An 18,982-nucleotide genomic window follows, 5' to 3' on the forward strand; every position below is an offset into this window, starting at 1 on the left:
TTCATCCGATGATGGACACTTAGGTTGTTTCCATCTCCTGGCTATTGTAAATAGAGCTGCAATGAACATTTTGGTACATGACTCTTTTTGAACTATGGTTTTCTCAGGGTATATGCCCAGTAGTGGGATTGCTGGGTCATATGGTAGTTCTATTTGTAGTTTTTTAAGGAACCTCCATACTGTTCTCCATAGTGGCTGTACCAATTCACATTCCCACCAGCAGTGCAAGAATGTTCCCTTTTCTCCACCCCCTCTCCAGCATTTATTTTTCTAGATTGTTTGATGATGGCCCTTCTGACTGGTGTGAGATGATATCTCATTGTAGTTTTGATTTGCATTTCTCTAATGATTAATGATGTTGAGCATTCTTTCATGTGTTTGTTGGCAGTCTGTATATCTTCTTTGGAGAAATGTCTATTTAGGTCTTCTGCCCATTTTGGGATTGGGTTGTTTGTTTTTTTGTTATTGAGCTGCATGAGCTGCTTATAAATTTTGGATATTAATCCTTTGTCAGTTAAAAATATGGAACGCTTCACAAATTTGTGTGTCATACTTGCGCAGGGGCCATGCTAATCTTCTCTGTATCGTTCCAATTTTAGTATATGTGCTGCCGAAGCGAGCACACATTTACTGTTTTTTGTTGAAATAGAAAAGAATGGTTTAGTGACCTTATGCACTGGTTTGATTTTTAGATGGATTAATGTGACAAAACAGACATAATAGAGAAGTTTTAGTAACCACCCAAACAATTTCACCCAGGCAGCAAAATATAAGCCATGATAATGGATCATCATTGTTTGCACCATTGTCCAGTATTTATAAGGTTGATAATGCTATGGGCAGCCCAGGGCCATATCAAAGAACCTGGTAAATCATTGTCTCCTTTCTGTAAGTATTCATTTCTAAGAAAGAAAATTATTATATATTTGTACCAGACATAATAGCTTACAGCACAGTTTTTTGTTTGTTTGTTTTGTTTTTTCTTTTTTGCGGTACACGGGCCTCTCACTGTTGCGGCCTCTCCCATTGCGGAGCACAGGCTTCGGACACACAGGTTCAGCGGCCATGGCTCACGGGCCCAGCTGCTCCGCGCCATGTGGGATCTTCCCGGACCGGGGCACGAACCCGTGTCCCCTGCATCGGCAGGCGGACTCTCAACTGCTGCACCACCAGGGAAGCCCTACAGCACAGTTTTAAACCTTTATTTAATCCCAAGAACAACTTTATCATATAAGTGTTATTATCAATCCTAATTCTGTTGGTGAGGAAATTGAGGCACAGAGAGCTTATATGGCTATTAAGTGGCAGAGTAAGTATTCAAGTCAAGAAGTTATATTTCTAGTTAAGAAATATTGTTACCTCTATGAAATACTGCTTCCCAGGAACAGAAACTAGGAAGAGAAATTAGGAACTCTGAGTAATAATTTTAAAAATCTTCCAAAAATAAGCAGAGTAATTTACAAAATAAGTAGTTATTGAAGTTTGGAGATATGGGAGTATTGGCCTGCTGAAGGTTCTGGACTTCTCTGAATCCCACACGCATGTACGGATGTTGCATTGATCCTGTGACTCAGCATGAGGGCTGAGACCTGTCCATCATCCACAGTTTCCAGTCACCAAAGAAGTGAATGGGCCACCGCAATATATGTAATAAATTTTAGTGCAAGCTGGATCTTGGGTGACCCCAGGCCACAGCTCCCTGTGCTTTTTCTCTGTCTCTATGGAATGGATGTAACTGTGGGTGGGCATCCTCTCCAGCTTTCTAGTCGGATCTTAAATGTGGGTCCTGCCCTGAGAAGGCTTAAGCTCTAAGAGTTAAAGGAGGTTTCAGGTTCTGGAAGAGGAGTTATTCACATACATGCATGCTCCTCTGATTTAAAGTTAGATTATTTTGCAAAGTTATTCAAAACATTTTGAAGTACACTTATATACAAAACTTGCTTTTGTTGATCCTCTTAATTAGGGGCCACATAACTCCATGGGAGAAATGTGAAAGGTAGAAGAGTCTATGCTGGAATCAGAGATAAAAGGTAGTCTATCACTGAAGCAACCTAAGTGTCCATCGACAGATGAATGGATAAATAAGATGTGGCACATATATACAATGGAATATTAGCCATCTAAAGAAACAAAATTTAGTTATTTGTAGTGAGGTGGATGGACCTAGAGTCTGTCATACAGAGTGAAGTAAGTCAGAAAGAGAAAAACAAATACCATATGCTAACATATATATGAAATCTAAAAAAAAAAGAAAAAACATGGTTCTGAAGAACCTAGGGGCAGGACAGGAATAAAGACACAGACGTAGAGAATGGACTTGAGGACACGGGGAGGGGAAGGGTCAGCTGGGATGAAGTGAGAGAGTGACATGGACATATATACACTACCAAATGTAAGGTAGATAGCTAGTGGGAAGCAGCCGCATAGCACAGGGAGATCAGCTCGGTGCTCTGTGACCACCTAGAGGGGTGGGATAGGGAGGGTGGGAGGGAGATGCAAGAGGGGGGAGATATGGAGATATATGCATATGTATAGCTGATTCACTTTGTTATAAAGCAGAAACTAACACACCATTGTAAAGCAATTATACCCCAAAAAAAGATGTTAAAAAAGAAAAAAAGGTAGTCTATGCCCTTTGCTGCTGCTGCTGCTGCTGCTGCTTCTTTTTATAAAAGTAGTTTGTTGAAAACTAGTCCATTTGTCATAGGGATAGGGAGGCTTATCTATTTTCCTTGCTATTTCAGTGGCACATAATAGAAGCTATTATTCACTTGTCTTAAATTTACTTCCCACATCTTTGGCTCTGTAGTTTCAATATCTGATGTTTATTTTCATCTTTCCTGACTTGCCCTGATTCTTTACTTTTCCTTACTTAGCCTGCAGAATCTGGCACATAATGCCCACAAAAGAAATGCTCGCTGAATTAGTTTTTTTAACCATAAAAATGTAGAAGAATTTCCAGGAAGTTAATACAATAGAGCAGCAGAGATCGCTACATGTGTAAGATTGAAGATCATTAAGAAAATTTTCCATGGTATTTTCTCTGTGGGGTGGCAGATCGGGATGGGGCATGGGTAGACAGGGAAAGGAAAACTATTTTATTAAACACTTGCCAGCAAGTTCCACATACCTTATCTCATTTAAATCTTTAACAATTTTGAGAGGCAAATATTTCCACACCATTGTATATGTATGAAAAATAGGGCTTCAGGAAGTTAATTTCCCTAATTTCATACTCTTTTTGATAAAGTTGAAGTTCAAACTCAGGTATGTATGTCTCAAGGTTTGTGCACACTCTTTCCACTGAATCCCATATCTCAGAAGGATATCACTTCGTAGGATCATTCAGCTTCCTCTTGACACACGCAGCACATTCATAGCAATCTTTTTAGATACACTAATAACTTTTTTGATTTTTGTAATCCTTGTCTGGTGGTGTGGTGTTTTCTTCTCTTCTTACCCCTTCTCTACCCCTACTCTTTCTTCTTAGTAGGAAGTCCTTACTAAAGGTAGAGAGAAGGAAATTTGGTTATCATCACAACCTATTGAAGCAATATTATGAGAATGGTCGACATCAGCAAGAGGAAGTGTTTGTTTTTGTTTCAATTTGAAGAATCCAAAGAATCAAAGCCTCCTTCTGAAGCCCCTCATCATTCCACTATGCTCCTCCCATGAAGCCTGGTCCTTGGCAAGCTGACGTAGATGGAGCTGGGGTCACGGGGATCGTGGGATTGTAGACAGCAAGCAACTTCTGGATGCCCAGCTGATTTACTTTGATTTGGGTTGTTCCAAAGCAGAACTTGAGAAAAGGCCATGGGTGCAGGTAGCCTATTTAAAAGATGATCCCAGAAAACATAAGTGAGGGTGTGTGGAAAGTGAGACAAGGAGGTGGAGAGAGCCAATACCAGATATTTTAATGAACAGTTTACTGCTGTGGGCCAACTGGACTCAGTTCCACTAGGGGCCCTTTGAGAAAGTGAATGGGATGGGGAAACTGGACATTTATTAATTCCTGTTTTGCATTAATTGAAGTTTGCCCCTAGGGTCTTTAATTCTCCTGTACTTGTAGGTTGTGCCTGTCTTTGGTAGGTCCTGCTTCCATAGTCCCTGAAAAAGCCTTTAGACAGGCAGGGTCAAGAGAAACCCAGGCAAGAAGTTGTCCATTTGTCATGAATTTTACTGTAGCTGTAAGTGAACTGGGGAGTCAAAGTGTGGAGCAGGATATCAATAGCATGTGCTACAGACGTCTCTGTGAACTGACAGAAGGCTTGATGTGAAATGTACAGGGGTGATTGCACCATTCTGTAGACTCCTTGTGAATGTGTGATTGATTAGTGATAAGATACTCTGGAGAGGGGCAGTACAGTACAGTACATATGAGCATGAACTCTGGCAGCAACTCTGGATTCAAATCATCTCGTTACTTACTAGCTGGGTTGACTTGGTCAAGTTATTTAACTTCTCAGTACTTGTTCCCCCATCTGTGTATAATGAGGATGGTGATGATAAATCCTACCTCATGTATGTTGGTGTCAGGTTGAAATGAGCTAATATATGTATAGCATTTACAACAGTGTCAATCCCCAAATAAGCAGAGAAGCACTCTTTATTTTTATTCATGCAAGAGACCTATATTGCCTCCTAAACTTTACAAATGTAGAACTGAACTTTCAAAAATCTTCCTAGTGAATTCTTTAACTAGAAAGCTTTCTTTTACGTTCCACCATCGAATTCTACTTACCCAGACCCAGGACTTCACATATATCTTAACATGTAATCTATTCAAATTTTGAGTAATCAGAGAATTCAACTTTTACGGAGTAAAAGTTTATAAAAGGGCATAGTGACAAGAGGTTCTGAAAACCAGAAAGTGCTGGTGTTGCCATAAATGGTCTGGATACCTTCAGAACTCCACATAAACAGTATCCACTATGACATAGATTCCTTTGGATTGGGGATGAAATATGGCAATGGTTACTGCTGAGGGGGTAAGTGCTAAGTGTGCTAAACACATTATCTCATTTAATCTTTATATCAAATCTATGGGGTAGATATTATCACTCAGTTCTTCAGATGAAGAGACAGATTCAGAGAGCTGAAGTTGCTCAAGATCCGAAACTAGTAATTCGTGGGGCTGGGATCCTGACACCAGTGCATGTTTTTTTTAACAACTATGTGCAGTTGAAACACCGCAGCAAGCTAAATGTTATTCTCCACTGACATCACTTGAGATACTATATACTCGGTGGCTTAGAATTGAAGCTTGTGTTGAGTCCTGCTCTATTACTTACTGCCTTGGGCATCACTTAACCTTTCTGAGCTTGTAATATTGTGTTTTCTATATGAGAGGAATAATGGTATTTACTTCATAGGATTGTTTTGGGAATCCCATGAAATTATATAAGTACTTTATAATTCAGTAATGTGTGATTTGGTCATGTAAAAGGATAAAATTTTGGAATGAGAGGCTGAGTCTCTGAATAAAAATAGTAACAAGGGAGTTCATATTAAAAATTATTTCATAGTCAACTTTATACTCATGTATTTCAGAGTTTTTAATTGATATTCTTTTCCTTCTTTCATCTTATTAATTCACATCACAAACCTGTATTAAGTACTTACTATATAAGCCATGTTTTATGAGCTGGGAATATAAAGATGAAAGTAACATGGTACCTACATTCAGGTTGCTTATAAGTCTAGGAGTATAAAAAATATCTTTCAGAATTGTTCTCAGAATAGTGGCAGGGAGATTATGGTGATGAGATTTTGTTTTGCTTACCCTCTTCTTCACTTTTGTTTTCTTTTCTTCTTTTTTCTTTTCTTTTCTTTTCCCCTTTCCTTTTCTTTCCTTTCCTTTCCTTCCCTTCCCTTCCCTTTCCTTTCCTTTCCTTTTCTTTTCTTCTTTTTTAAATTCTACTTTATATTTTAACTGAGAAAAAAAAAAGATAACCAGCTCACCATTTTGTTTGCCCTTGGCTCATTGTTTAGAAATAATTAAGTCTAAATGCTTTTAAGTTAGTTTTGACTGTATGTCAAGGCTCTCATGAAGACATGTGCTCATGTATAGATAGATATGTCTATCTGCAAATTAGGCCTTCCCAATGCTGTGAAATATTAAGGTGTTTAAAACCATTAAGATTGTTAGCTTTGGCTGCAGATAAGCAGAATAAACAAATACCTTTCCAAGTGGGATCTAGTTTTACTGCCTTTATTGGCTTTTGAAGTTCAAGGAAGCCACAAATTTCAAAAAACAACTTATCCCCCAAACTGATAGTTTTCTGATGGCTTCATTGTTTTGTATCAAATGTTTCTCACAGGTGCAGATAACAGTGTTTCTGTGTTGGCTGTGAATAGCCATTAATGGTTTCCTGATTTGTGTTAATCCTTTGGCTTGTATATAATTAGTTATCTACCTACTCATCTCTTGGCCCAATACTGATGGTAACAGACAATACACACAATAAGTGTCTTCTCACTCCTAAATAGTCAATTAATATATAAGTGCAAATAGAGCTTGGAAAGGTATTTCTGAATTTTCTGGGGAAATTTGGTGGGTTTTCCTGTTAATTCACTAGTTTTAATGCCTTCCTCTAACCCCTGGTTCTTAAGGAGTGATTTTGTCCCCAGAGGACTTTTGGCAATATCTGGACACATTTTTGGTTGTTACAACTGCTACTGCCGTCTAGTAGGTAGAGGCCCCAGGGATGCTGCCCACTACCCTACAAAGCACAGGGCAGTCCCCTACAACAAAGAATCACCTGACCCCCAATATCTATAGTGCTGAGGTTGAAGAATTCTGAGTCTAATCTTTTCCTTTTATAAAAACTAAAAACTTTGGGAGATATAACTGCGTTCCTTAAGGTTAATTGTGCCAGCCATAGTCTTGGATTTCCCAGTGGCAGGATAAACACAATCCTGTAAACTTAATTCATCAGCAAAGTAGGGGAACCAACAACACCGCACCCAATAGATTTTATTATTCCAAAATGAAACAAATCAGAATTTTGACTTCTTTGACTCATTTTAAAGGCTCTCTTCCTCTTATTTTAAATATATATGTGTGAGTATGAATGGGAACACCACCATAATCTTCTCAGTGTCTAAAATCTCTAATCAGGAAGAAAGGTGAAGAATAATTAATGAAACCATGTCTTGTTAAAGCACCAGAATTTGGGTGACCATTGTGAATTATTTCCACTTTTTCCAGAATCTGCTTAGGGTTTTCTAACTTTTAGACCTTTGTTCACACTATTCCACTCTTTCCTAACTATTGAAATTCTATCCATACTTCAAGGTCCAACTCTCTGTAAAACCTTTCTGGACCAGCCCACAAAAAAGTGATTGCTTCTTTCTTATATGAATTTCATGGATTCCAGCACTCTTTCTGTGGTCCTCTGTCAAAAAACTTATACATATGTATTTATAAATCTGTGTATCTTATTAAAAAATATATAGTATCGTCAACTGAATTTTAAATATTTTATATTTTAAAGATAAGCCACTCGATTTTATATCTTTCATTTCTCTCATAACATCTATCCACTGAGCATGCACTTAATTGGCATTCAAAAGATTCAAAAGATTCAAAAGAATATTTGCATTTGAAAACCCTGGAGTTGTAAACCATAGTAAAGATAAAGGTATTACCAAAATAGCATTTCTTATTGTGGAGGGACTGTGTGTCTATAACATGCTAAAGGAAATTACTTACTATTCCTCCTTACTTTGGTTATCTCTCAAATACTCTCATCCAGATTTATTTCACAATGTTTTAAAGTACCAGAAAAAAGATAATTTATCAGCTGATGCTGGAAAGACAGAGAGCCACACTAACATGAATTATCTATCCTGTTTAGTTTGGTATATTTTAAAGCATTTAGAGTTTCTACAAACATTTCCCACAGAATGTTCTTTCTTGTTAGTGAAAACTCTGGAGGGAGAGAGGTGGAGGGTGAGAGGTGAGGACAGATAAGAATTTAGATGTGTGTTTCTCACAGGGCAGCAAGTGGTGTGACTTTGACTTGGATGCCTAGAGCTTATCTCACATACTTGTGAATCATTTGGAAGAGGGAGCACACAGATTTTAAACTGTTAACTGCAACAAAAACCACATATGTGAGATGGTAGCAATGAAACATGAAAGCAGGGAACCAAGTTTTGTAATTCTGCATTTGTGTTTTAAAAATTTTCCCTATGTTCGTACCATGAAGAACAAATCAAAATATGATGAGGTAGATACTCTATATAGTTATGCGATGAGATCACGGTTAAATACTAACATATTTCTTTCCAGTATTCCCTTGAAAGTGTTTTCTTCTATTGCTTTCCAGTTCACAAGTAGCTTTACTCTTCCCTTCTCAGTACTAAAAATTCTTTTGGACTGTTCAAATTTTCTTTTCCAAACAAAACATAAAATTATATATTGCAGATGTGAATTCTTCAGATTAAAAATAGGATCACAGTTTAAGGTTTAAAGATAAGGTATAGCAGTTGAATGTTTGTAGGGTATACTTTATCAATTATATATCACTTAATATTCCCAATGTGCTTAGTCTGTTGCCCACTATACAAAATAATTCTTGTTGAATTATTTTGCTCATGAGGAAATCTATTCATTTTTAAGACTCTCTGCTCAATATTAACCTGGAAACAAGCTTAATTTTACTATAGGGATGTTGTAGTTATGAAGTCTGATATATCTAAAAGAGAGATTTTATATTTGGAAAATACCAATTACATCCTACTTCAAACAAATGCATTCTTCAAATACGGGAATAGTATGTAAGAGTTACGTAGTAGGTCAAGCATACTTAATATAAACTTTATGTACACTCTAAACCCCAGAAGAATAATCAGCGTATAATGGAATCACTCAATAATGTAGCCAGTTGACTTGATGACCTTAGATATTAAGACCTACTTTACTGTGAGCCAGAATCAAGACGGTTTTATTGGACAACAATTAAACATCTCATCCATCCTCCTTCATTAGCTCCACTGATGACTCCAGACAAAATTCTTTTGAAATGATAGCATCCATTATTCTAGTATATCTGTTACATCATTTTCTACATTATTTACATTATTACATATCTCTAATACATTTATTTTTGATAAAACATTATTTGTGTTTGTCTCTATATTGGGGAAATCAAGAGTGCTATTGTGTGATTTAAAATGAAATCCTCAAATTAAATTTTACTCTGAATTTCCCTCCTACAGTTCAAAATTTTATGATATCATACACCTTTTTATTTCATTTGATTTATTGTCATTTTGTTGGCTTACACATATAGCAAAAGCTTGGAGAGATACATGATCCCTCCATGGACTGTGGGGAGCTGTTTGCAGCATTAATGTTTGCCATGTAAAAGCCATACTTGAGTTAGTTAGTTATTTGTGCTGTGTAAGATCAAGTCATTTTATTGGTGCCTCATTAAATGTGGCATTATTTTCCCACTACTTTTTATAAGATTTTTGGCAGCTGAGGGTGGGAGTGGCTGTGGAGGTGGTTGAGGCCAGTGACCTGATGGCTGAGAAATTGTTGAGAATCTGATATGGACAGTGGTGATACACAATGTTATCATCCTTACTAGCTCTTGAGTGAAGACAAGAGGCTATGGCAGTGAGATTTCCATTTGTTTAAATGTATGCTGTAAAAATTGAATGTTTTTTCTTTGCTGGAACCATTATATGTATACAACCTGTCCATTAGTCGCTTTATACATTTTATTATCACTTCATACTTTATTTTCTTCCTTTGACCTCAGGAAGATTCCCAAGTAACTCTAAAACCCATTAGTATCTCTGAACACTCACAAAAAAATCCATAAATGATTTTTCATTGTCATTACTAATCGGTATTAAGCAATCTTGGACGGGCTAGAAGTTATTGTATGGAGACTTTAAAAAAAAATTAATATGGGAATTCTCTTATTCTCTTTTTAATACTATCATTTCCCTTTTGAGTATCTAAAAATGATCCAAAATTTTTACCACTTAGTAAAACCAGTATAATAAATGGGCAAATTACATTTTCACTCTCCATTATTACAATATGTTGGATGCTAAAATAAGGAAGTTCCAAAACTGCTATAATTTACAAAGAAGGTAAGGAATCCTTCTGATTTTTCTCCCCTCAAACCCTCGCCACACACACTTCTGTTGGTTCCTTGAGTAACAGCAGCTATAGACAAAGCGCTTAGTAATACTGAGTTGAGATATGGTTTCCAGCTCCTGTGGGCACCTGTGCCATCTGAGGAATGAACTATAATTTTGTGGGATACAATATAACCCATAAACAGGGAATTCAGTATAATTCAGATGGAGTTCAAATCCTGGCTCCACCATATCCTAGCTGTGTGCTTTGGGCAAAACTCCTGTAAAGTAGGGTGGATGCTAATACTGACTTTATATGGTTGTTAAAGAATTAATGGATAATGAGTAAAAACTCCTAGCACAGTTTCTGTTAGTCAGTAAGTACTCTATAAGGTTAGTCGTTACTCTTATTCCCACTTCTGTGCCCAAGGAAGTACACTGAAAAAGACTTCTCACACTCAAAGGGGAGGAGCCCTGTGAGATACGGTCACTATAGGAATACAGCAAAAAAGTGAAAAACAAATTCCCAAAATGAGAGATCAGAATTTTCATCAAGGCCCACAGGGTGGGGAATGGTGCTGTTGATTGGGGTCACAAGGAATTATGCAAATAAAGCCTCGTTAGAATGCTTTGCAGTTTTGTTTTTTGAGTTACGCTCAGTATAACTTAGTACATTAGCAGACAGTCTGGTCAAAAGTGGAAATTTCTGCCTCCAATAAACTCCAAAGTTGCAACACCCCTATTTCAAAACTGTAGAGCTAATTCAAACCAATTTGTCATCATTTAGAGTTATAAACACAGCAAAAGGACCTTTTGAAGATACCATCTATTGCAGTCCATAAAAGCTGGGAATTTTTATCCTCCTAACTATGTTTAAGCACAACAGGCACGATGAAGAGGTTTGTCTAAATGCTTTCCGCATTCACCATGGGAGGTTGGCATAATGGGAATAGTGGGGTGTCTTTAGGAGAATTTGTGTAATAGAAGCCTTTCCACTTTCCCAGATTTGATTAGGAACGTACAGACAGGTGTGCTTCTACTAGCAGACGGCCATGTAGTGTCCATTAGACTAGTTACTCTTAGCAAGCCTATTGGAGAGTTTGGGCAAAGGGAGAGACTATCACAGTGAAGGACCTTCCATGTATGAGGAGAATAATGCCTGGGAAAGAACTTGGCATTTCCAGATTCTATCACTTTTGGCTTAGAAATTCCTCTTTGGGGTTAGTTCCTACAGCATCAAAGAAAATAATCAGGGAAGTAGTATAGCCTGGTAAGTTGGTTAAGCATTCTCTATCTGAAGTCAGACCTCCTGGATTTAAAGTCTACCTCAGCCATGTCTATGCCTGGTGACCTTGGAAAATCTTTTAGCCTCTTAACTCTAATTTCTTTATCTCCAAAATGATACCTACCTCATAGGGTTTTTTGTGGATAAAATCAGATAATGAAAGTAAAGAACTTAACACATTTATTGGAACGTTAAGTGCTCAACTAATTAGGGTTTTTGTTTGGGGCACTGTTGGGTCCATATCAGAAAGCTAATCTAGTGAGATAAAATTTTCTTTGAATTAAATATAGTAGCAGTGGGATCCTTAGGGAACCAGAGAACTAAAAACATGGAAGAGCATACCCTAGCCAGCACTTTGGGCTGAAAGAGTAGTGGCAATAGGTTATAGTGTCTAAGAAAACCAGCAAATCAAACAATGTGTAGATACCTTGAATTCTCAGTAGAGTGATGAGACATTGTCTGTCAGCCCAGCAAAACCCCTTTGTCTATGACACTGAGTACTGTTACAGGAAGAATTGTGTCCCCTCAGTACCTCAGAATGTGACTTTATTTGGAGATAGGGTCTTTACAGAAGTAATCAAGTTAATATGATGTCATTAGTATGGGCCCTTCTCCAATATGACTGGTATCCTTATAGAAAGGGGAAATTTGGACATAGAGATATGAATAGAGGGAGAATGCCATTTGGAGAGTCATAGGGAGAAGACAGCCATCTATAAGCCAAGGAGAGAGGCCTGGAGCAGATCTTTCCCTTACAGCCCTCACAAGTAACCAGTCCTGCTGATGCCTTGGGTTTTGGAACGTGAGACAATAAATTTTCTGTTATTTAAGCCTCCCTGTTTGTGATATTTTTTATGGCAGTCCTAGAGAACTAGCACGGATACTTAATAAAAATGTCCCAAAGTGGAGTTGGTGAGGATATAAGAGGTACAGGTAGTGGCATATGAAAAAAGCTAGGCCTCCTAGGTTACAAAGTCATGGTAGGAAAGGCACCTTAAGGGAGTTGCCAGTTTGGATATGGTTTAATCCTGTTAAATCAGTTGGGAAAAATAGGATGCCGGGACCTTCCCCACCTTTAGTTTTCCAAAGGTTTTTAGACCACAGTGGGAATAACCCTCCCATTTGCCTTCTACTTGGTGTTAAAAGCATGCTCAAAGAACTCAGCTCATTTAGGTAGGGACTTGTATTTGGTTTGAGACCACTGGGAAAAGGAAGGTATGAACCTTACTTCTTAACTCCTCCACTTTTATAAATCAAACTCAGATGATAGGAAACATCAAATAGAAATATTTCTACTTTTGTTTTGAGTGATACAGGCTACTGGAGTTATAGATAGTTGTATGAAATTAATTAGTAGCATTCATCTAGTCTTTTTTTTTTTTTTTTTTGCAGTATGTGGGCCTTTCACTGTTGTGGCCTCTCCCATTGCGGAGCACAGGCTCTGGACATGCAGGCTCAGTGGCCATGGCTCACGGGCCCAGCCGCTCCGCGGCATGTGGGATCTTCCCGGACCAGGGCACGAGCCCATGTCCCCTGCATCAGCAGGCGGACTCTCAACTAGTGTGCCACCAGGGAAGCCCTCATCTAGTCTTTTGTCAGACATTTATTGAGCACTTACTATATGCTGGGCTCCACTGACATTAGGGCTTCAATGGCAGATAACACTTGGTTCCTGTCCTCAGGGGACTTACAGTCTAGAGAGGAATGCAGTTGAGTAAACAGAAGGCTGCAGTAGACTGTAACTGAGTAACTCAGGGATGCTATGAGAGCACATAGGAAGGGCATTATCCCAGCCTGGAGGTGATTAGGGAGTCTAGGAAAAGTTTCCAGGAATAGATGATGCTCAAACCAAGCCTAATAAGCCCTCCTCACTAGATGAATAGAGGTGGAGCAAAAAGAGAGGCAATCCAGAGAGTGGGCATAACAAAGGCCGTGTCATAGGGGATTGAGAGAACATGGCATATCTACCGTAAGTGCAGATGATTTTTTTCAAGAAGGGGTTAGGTGCAGAGGGAAGGGGGAAGGATGGGCAGTTACCAGAGGGTTGGGTAGGAGAGAGGAAAGGTTATCCTTAAGAAAGAAGAGGCGCAGTAGCCACATGACGTGGAAAATGACCTAATTTGAAAGTTAGAGTTCATTCACCCATTCATTAAGTATTTATCAAAGTTCTAAATGTGTTAGGATTAAGGGATAGAATAGTCATTTTGACCTCATGGAAAAGACCTATGTTTGACTCCTGGCCATGTCATTACCTTTTTGCGTGGGTTCTGAACAAGTCACCAAACTAGATTGAGAGACTCTGTACTTAATTCCCTTGTTGGCAAAGTGAGAGAGCTGGACCAAGGTTGTTCTTAGCTCCAAAATGATTCTGCCATGAACAGTAAGAAGAACGTGTTCTCCTAGTTGACATGGGTAGGATTGGTTCATTTCCCCACCATCCCTGAGCCCGAGTATACTGACTTAGTAATTCCATATTGGGAAGCAGATTGTTCAAATAACAGTCCCATTAGGCAGCAATCTCCTTCTCCCAGAGTAATAAAAGTCACACGTTTATGACTTGTATGAAATAAAAACTGTGAGCTTTTGCTGTTTCTCTGAAAAATCTGTCATGTCTCCGTGGAAACTAGTTTTTATCACTCAGAGGGTTACTGTAATAACCGTAGACTTTTTTTTATACTCGTTCTTTCTCCAAGAAACAATGGGATTTTTACATCTTAGTTCATGAGCAATTATGACTCCATTGTGAAAATATTAAGTGTTGAGAGGAGAGAAACATGGCTGGTCCTGGAGAAATAGCTCAAGCAAGTAGAATATGTGCTGGTATCCCTTTCCCTCCCTGACCATGCTAAGTACCCCTCCATTGTTCCTCTACCCTCATCTCAACCTGTCTTCTCATTTAGATTAGTAACTAATGAATGACTGATGTTTATCAGCCACTAATTATGTGCTTAAGAAAATGATCTCTTGTATTCCTTATAATCATCCATGAAGAAGGCAGCACTATCCCCTTTTCACAGGTAAGGAAACTGAGACTCAGATACAACTTTCCCAAATTATATAACTAGTAAGCGCTAGAGCTGGGATTGGAACCCAGGTCTGGTTTCCCACTGGTTCTTATTCTTTTTCATTCTCTCTCTCTCTCTTTCCCCCACCACCTTTTCTCCTGCACTCCCTCCCTCTGGAATAGTTAGCTGGTGCTCAATGAGCATGCTTGTTGTAGGTATCAGTTTGGTAGTTGTTGTATCAATACTGCTTTCTTTTTTTTTTTGGCGGTACGCAGACCTCTCACTGCTGTGGCCTCTCCCGTTGCGGAGCACAGGCTCCGGATGTGCAGGCTCAGCGGCCACAGCCCATGGGCCCAGCCGTTCCGCGGCATGTGGGATCCTTCCGGACCAGGGCACGAGCCCATGTCCTCTGAATCGGCAGGCGGACTCCCAACCACTGCGCCACCAGGGAAGCCCCTCAGTACTGCTTTCTAAACAATAGTTCAAGCTCTCTCATGGGGCATGGGCACGCTCCTTACCCTGCTTCAGTGTTCACCACAGTCACATGTAAGTTTGGGGGAACTAAACCTCTTTTTTTTTCTGCCATAACCTTAGGCATAAACCTTCCAACATGTGAATTTTTGAAGCAATTAAACATTATTTAGATTGAGTGAATGAGTGGTATTTTATTTTATTTGGTTTTAATAGGAGGATTACTTTGCATAAATCTTGAAGACAAGTATCTTTCTTTATGGGAAGTGACTATAAGCGAAAGGGAGAAAAAGAATTTACCAAGTAGAAGATGACAAAAAAACAGTGATAAGTTGAGGCTCCTCATTGACATTTCATGTGGCCATTGAGAGAAAAGGAAGTGTGTGGGCACAGAACACAGCAGTCAGCCAGGAGAATTTTCATGGCCATATGACTTAACATTCTGGTGGAGGAATCAGAACAGAAACAAAATAACTGGAGAGACCACAAGAATAAGCTCTCCTCCCTGCCCCCACTCCAAACAAAATAGTATTTAACAAATGACAGCTGATGAAACAAGCCTAAAAACAAGAGAAAATCATGTTTTGGCACTTGTAGAATGAGTTGCGTAGCATGCTCTAACATCAGTTAGCTATGTTCAGCCAAATATTATTCTTATTTTCCACTTATAAATTGTCCCTCCCCTCTCTCAATATTGTACATTAGCCTAAAATCCATTAACTGTTTTGGAAAGAAGCAGCTGTCTTGTGGGTTTGTTGTAACTTTTGAAGATGTTCTGCTGGATAAGGCTACCCACACCAGTTGAAAGAATATTCAGCTTCGCCAAACCTTTTCCTTTTTTATGGTCAGCCATTCTGTTTTCCTCTTTATTTTGGCAATATGGCTGATTTTCAGGGGATTCTCCATTCTGAGAAAACCAGGGCTGCTGCTCTTCTTGAAGCATACAGGGAGAGAATTTCTCTCAACTTGACATTGCAGCTGACCTGGACACCTAGCGCAAGCCCTAGAATCTTGGTGATGTCAGTGGGTCTGCATAGTATATTCACAGTATATTCATAGCACCAAGGGTCCCCAGGATTAACTAGCCTTAGAGTCTGAGCAGTAGAGGTGATCTGGGAGTTCTGCCTGCCCCGAAGTATGTCTTTTCACTCTGGCCTGAGGGGATGTCAGAAGATTCTCTTCCTTCTTATTCTCAGTCACCATTGTAGCTGGTCTTTTGTACATATTCATCTTTACCTTCAGCCCTGATTCTATAGGCTTGCAGTCCTGTATTCCCAACCCCTGTTATGTCACTTCACAGTTGCAAATATATCATGGCCAAACCAAGTCCTTCACCTTTCCCACTCAACTGGCTGGCCTCTTGCTGAATCTCTCCCATGTCTGTTTTTTAAAAAAAGAGTAATCTTTGATTTCTCCTCTCCCTCTCTCTCTTCTCAATATCAACTGCATTGAAAAAAAAGACAAAATTTATTGCTTCACCCTCCACAGTATATCTCATATCAGGTTTTTGTTTGTTTGTTTTGCCACTGATGCTCTCCTAAGCCTTTGCACCCAAGAAACTGTAATCATGTCCTAGTTAATACAGCTCTAGTCTGTAGTCTTTTTTTCCCTCCGATCTTTTCTGCTTATCATATAGTTACACTTTTCTCAAGACAGTGTTGTCCTTGGGTGTCTCCTCTGTTCAGAAGCCTGAAGCAGGATCCAGGATCCCCCGAATTGGCCCTAAATGCTTTGCTAATTTTTAAGACGCTGTAGAAACTTCTCCAAATTTACCAAAACCTCATTTCCCGCTACTCCCTTAAGCACATCTCTATATTAAAGACAGTTGTCATTCACCTCACCAGCACTGGGTTTATTCTTAACTTTCATATCTCTCCTCACTTAGAAGGTTTTTAAAAATACTTTCTGTTTGTACAAGTCCTACTCATTAAAATTCAAATCTCTTCTTCATGAAGCTTTTTCTGGCCACTCTGGCCTGCAACCTTGACTGATTTTTTACTTCTCTGAATTTCTGTTAGTCTCCCTCTTCTGACTGAATATTGTCTTGTTATTTTTCTTGAATACTTTAATAATAATTAGCCTTCTATTTATAATTAAAGTATAAACTCATCAAGGACTAGAGGCTAATTTTTGTGATGTCCATCCCTCACTCCTTGATAAAAGATAAAATTTTCTACCATTCCTACTTAAATAGCTGTTTGAAATCTGTGGAGTCCTTTCATGTACATTATCATTAAGCCAGAAAGCCTACCAGAATTTAATTAATTTGTATTTTCAATCAGAGAACATAGCTGCCAACCACACTCTGTAGAGTTGCAAGGTCATCCTGGAAAAGGCCTTGGTACATATTTGAGTGAGCAAATATATATGTCAGATAGAGCACTCCAGTGACAAAACCTTGCAAGGAGAGCTTCTGTTTTATTCATCACACCTTCTGTCAGCATGAAGAACTTTTAATGGGAGTGGGTTCGCCTGCATGAAGAGCCCAGAGAGTTGTATGGGAGAGAAGCAACTTATTTCCCTCAGCTCCCACTCCCTGAGATTCAGAAGCAGGGAGCCTTGCTTATTTGAGGGTGGTCCTGACCCAACGCCACTGCTGAGAGAGAGCAACAAGAGCCGTTAAGTAAAGTTAACACAAGTTCAAAGAAAGATGACACTTAGAAGGAGGAAAAGAGTGAGCACTGTTTTCTGTGTCTGAGGCAGCAAACACTGGAATCAGCTTTAATTGAGCACTTCTTGGGGATGACCTATCTGGGGGAACAAAAGACCCAAAAGATCTGAAGACCAAGGCTGTAACACTTGGGGGTCAGGCCTACACTGAGGCCCAGCATAATACTTCTGTAAAGAAACCCTGAAGACAGCAGTGGGCAGCATCTATATTGGGGATTTTATTCCCCATTACATCTCTGGGTAAAATGATTGGAAACCTCTTTGCCTAGGACCAACACTGCCCGAATTTCACTCAGGCCTCTTGCCTGATACAGTATATCCTATGGAAGTGGTTGAGTGAGAGAAGTGAAACTGCTTTGGTCTTGGGAGCCCCAGCCCTCTTTAATGACTATTCCACTGAGGAGTGGATCTGCCCTTCCTCAAAGAATGGAAACGAAAGCAAAAGAAAATTTGTCTAAGCTTCTGTGCTTCGGCCATGACCAAGGTCAAACCCAGCTTCTACTCAGTAGCTCTCTACCACAGTAAATACTTTTCTTTCCTGGGTACTATTAAGCACAAGAGCTTCCTTGGAATGAATATTTGGAGAGGGTTAAGGCCTTGAAGAAATAAAGACCAAACCTCTTGCTACTCCTGACAAGTGAAAGTTCAAGCATAATTATATTTTGGGATTTGATTGAGGCATATTCTTCATTCTACATGCGTGCCGAGTGTAAAGAGGGTTCCATATTATTTTAATCTTTACAATAAACTTGTAAATTAGAAAGGCCAAATATTACTTTCCCCATTTGCAATGTCAGCCCTTTGTAGCTGGTAGTCAAGAAATGCTTATTGATTGTATAATCTAAAATATCTAATCTCCTTCTTAACCAGGAGTGGTAGGCAAAATAATGGCCCTTGGAAATATCTACTTCCTAATCCTTGGAAACGGTGAATGTGTTATTTTACATTTCAAAGAGACTTTGCAGATGTGATTAAATATCTTGAGATGGGGAGATTATCCTGGATTATCTGGTTGAGCACAATATAATCACAGAGATCCTTATAAGAGGAAGGTCAGAGTCAGAGAGGAGATGTGATCACAGAAGCAGATGGAGAGAGAAGAAAAGAGAAAGGGAGAGAAAGAAAGAGAGAGAGAGAGAGATTTGAAAATGCTATGCTAGTGGCTTTGAAAATGGAAGAAGGGGCCATGAGCCAAGGAATGCAGGTGGTATCTAGAAGCTGAGTGAAGGCAAGGAAACATTCTCTTCTAAGCCTCCAGAAGGAAGGCAGTCCTGCCGACACCTTCATTTTAGGACTTCAGACATCCAGAATTGTAAGATAATACGTTTATGTTGTTTTAAACATTTGTCATAATTTGTTAAGACACAATTAGTTTAGCAACAAAACTGATAATGTAGTCTATTTTACTGCCTGTGTATTTCTTGATGGAAAGCAAAGTTTGTAAAATAAT

At 39.0% G+C, this 18,982-nt stretch overlaps 1 non-coding gene across 1 annotated transcript; it reads right to left on the reverse strand.

The window, feature by feature from the left end:
• Positions 1 to 516: 516 nt before the first annotated feature.
• On the reverse strand, positions 517 to 623 carry LOC136137369 (U6 spliceosomal RNA). The gene has a single exon (XR_010656709.1). It is a non-coding gene; the product is annotated as a U6 spliceosomal RNA (small nuclear RNA).
• Positions 624 to 18,982: the final 18,359 nt, after the last annotated feature.

Source organism: Phocoena phocoena, chromosome 17 (genome assembly GCF_963924675.1).
Source record: "Phocoena phocoena chromosome 17, mPhoPho1.1, whole genome shotgun sequence".
Taxonomy (NCBI): Eukaryota; Metazoa; Chordata; class Mammalia; order Artiodactyla; family Phocoenidae; genus Phocoena; species Phocoena phocoena.